Genomic DNA, 3,074 nt, shown 5'->3' on the forward strand with positions numbered 1-3,074 from the left:
GGCCTCTGAGCCGGCCTGGGGGGGCCTCTGGGGTTGAGGAGGCCTTGTGTTGCCTGGGTCTGTCCCCGAGCATCCTGAGTGTCTGTCACCTGCTGTGGGTCTGTCCCTGAGCATCCTGAGTGTCTGTCACCTGCTGTGGGTCTGTCCCTGAGCATCCTGAGTGTCTGTCACCTGCTGTGGGTCTGTCCCCGAGCATCCTGAGTGTCTGTCACCTGCTGTGGGTCTGTCCCCGAGCATCCTGAGTGTCTGTCACCTGCTGTGGGTCTGTCCCCGAGCATCCTGAGTGTCTGTCACCTGCTGTGGGTCTGTCCCCGAGCATCCTGAGTGTCTGTCACCTGCTGTGGGTCTGTCCCTGAGCATCCTGAGTGTCTGTCACCTGCTGTGGGTCTGTCCCCGAGCATCCTGAGTGTCTGTCACCTGCTGTGGGTCTGTCCCCGAGCATCCTGAGTGTCTGTCACCTGCTGTGGGTCTGTCCCCGAGCATCCTGAGTGTCTGTCACCTGCTGTGGGTCTGTCCCCGAGCATCCTGAGTGTCTGTCACCTGCTGTGGGTCTGTCCCTGAGCATCCTGAGTGTCTGTCACCTGCTGTGGGTCTGTCCCTGAGCATCCTGAGTGTCTGTCACCTGCTGTGGGTCTGTCCCCGAGCATCCTGAGTGTCTGTCACCTGCTGTGGGTGGGCTGGTGTGAATCCACACAGCTCTGCGGCTCCTCCCCTAGCTGGGCTGCAGGTGGGACTTAACCTGTTCCAAGCTGCCCTTTCCCTCTTTGTAAAGTGGGGCTCCGGGCGCCCGCCGTGCTGCTCACCAGACTGTGGACCAGAGCAGCTGGCTGGGCAGGTGGGTGTGGAGGCAGCATGGCCCAGGCTGAGGACCTTGGACAGCCGTGGACTCCAAGAGGCTGGTGACTGACCTGACATTGTTCAATATGAACCCTGGGCGGATGGCTCAGCCTCTCTGAACTCCACTGCCTGTCTCCATCAATTTGGGAAGATGCCAGCATTGCTGGATTGATGATGACGAACATGGTGATGATGACGACTCTAATAATGTGCGTTTATTTTAGACTTACTATGTGCCAGGCAGCCACTGTGTTGAGCAGCATATATACATATATATAATCTGAACTAATTCTCAGAATAACCCAGGAAGTATTATTCACATTTTCCAGATAAAGAATCAATGCTGAGAGGGGTTAAATAACATGCTTATTGTCACTAAATACTAGTAAGAGGCTGCAGTGAGGTGAATGGCCGTCCCTCCAGAAGACGTGTGCACCAGGAACCCATGACTGCAACCTCATTTGGGAAGAGGGTTTTTGCAGAGGTCATTAAGTCAAGGATCTCGAAATGAGATCATCCTGGATCATCTGGCCGCGCCCCAAGTCCAATGACACCAGTCCTAATAACAGAGAGGGACACACAGAGGGAAAAAGGCCCTGTGCAGATGGAGGCAGGTGTTGGAGTGATGCAGCTACAAGCCAGGGACACCTGGAACTGCTGGCAGCTGCGGGAGCAGCAAGGAAAGATTCTCCCTCGGAGACCCCAGAAGGAACCAGTCCTGCCGACGCCGTCATTTCAGACTGCTGGCCTCCGTGAGTGAATAGAGTTCTGTTGTTTGAAGCCGCACAGTTTGTGGTCCTTTGTTACAACAGCCTCAAGAGACTAAGACAGAGGCCTCGCCAGGCCTGGTCTCAGACCACCTGCCTCTTGGGAGGTGATGCACGCAGAGCATCTGATAGACGCGTAGCAAATGCTTGGTTAACATTACAGTCTCCATTCATCGTTGTCACGGGTGCAGCCTCTTCTGCCGACAGTGTAGCAGAGTCCTTCCCCTGAGATGTTCTCTCAGGGGAAACAGGAGGCACTGGGAGCATTCCACCCTGAGAGGAGTCGTATCGGCCACCCATTGCACCCCTGAGCTTTCATCCTCAGGCACACGGGGAACACTTGTGCTCCGAGGTGCAGAGTGGTGGGCAGGGGCAGCCAGGAGACCGATTTTTTTCGTGCATCTCCTGGAGACTGAGGTTCCGGGGTTTCTGCTGGGTCTTTGGTCAAGCATGGCGGAGGGCAAGGGTGTCGGGGTCAGCCAGGTGCGGCTCCTAATCCTGGCAAATTATCCAGTGCTGACCTGTCAGCCTCAGTCTTCCCACCCGGGAAGGGAAGTGGCCTTGAGGTCACGCAGGCAAAGTGCTTAGCGCAGAGTCCAGATAGGAAAATTATATATATATATATATATATATAAAATATATTTACTAATATATAAATATTATATATATATAAAATATATTCAAGAGAAGAGTATTTAATTGGTACATAGATTTAAAAACATTTTTTTTTGTAGAGTTGCTGGGATCAATGAGCACCAGCTGCCCAAGTACCAAAACTTATGCTTCCCAAACCTCTTGATGTTGATTCCGCAGGAAGAGCAATTGAGCTGCCCCACGTGTGCCACACATAACAGAAGCTCTTTTTTAAAAAAATTATTTTTAACCACCAAAATTGCACTGTTCATTATGAAGACCGAAGTTTTTGAAGTAAGCCATGAAACCAGGAAAAGAGAAAAGTACAAGTAAAACCCATGAGTGAGCACAGGCCTCCTCAGGGTGCAGGTTCTGCGTGTTCGCTCTTTGCCCCGACGTTTCTTAAACATTTGGGTCTTATTGTAGATCTTGTAATGCTTTGAACCCCTCTTCCTTTAACAGGCTACTAGGGGTGTTTTCCCCTGTGGCTGAACATCCATCTTCAAAGCCGTGTGCAACGGCTCATTGTGTTCTGCGTGGGAGTTTCCGTGGGGCTCAGAGGACTGAATGATGCCTGCAGACACAGGGAGAGAAAGTGTGCAGAAACCATCTACACGGGCAGAGATGGCGACAGGAAGCAGGGCGCAGCCACACTCCCAGAGGCTCCCCCAAGATCCGCAGCTGCTGGGGTCCCTGACTCCCCTCCCCGACCTTGGTTCAGCGTGAAGCTGCCCTTTGCTCATGGCTTTTCAGCAAGGTGCTGTTGAAGCCACATTTTGTCCATCTGAATGTGTGGAAACGATATCTTATTGTTGTTTTCACTGACGTTTCCTGTAT

General features: G+C 52.4%; 1 non-coding gene across 1 annotated transcript; it reads right to left on the reverse strand.

The window, feature by feature from the left end:
- Positions 1 to 2,336: 2,336 nt before the first annotated feature.
- On the reverse strand, positions 2,337 to 2,469 carry LOC139078339 (U11 spliceosomal RNA). Its single transcript, XR_011531277.1, has one exon. It is a non-coding gene; the product is annotated as a U11 spliceosomal RNA (small nuclear RNA).
- Positions 2,470 to 3,074: the final 605 nt, after the last annotated feature.

Source organism: Equus przewalskii, chromosome 21, assembly GCF_037783145.1.
Source record: "Equus przewalskii isolate Varuska chromosome 21, EquPr2, whole genome shotgun sequence".
In the NCBI taxonomy this organism is placed as follows: Eukaryota; Metazoa; Chordata; class Mammalia; order Perissodactyla; family Equidae; genus Equus; species Equus przewalskii.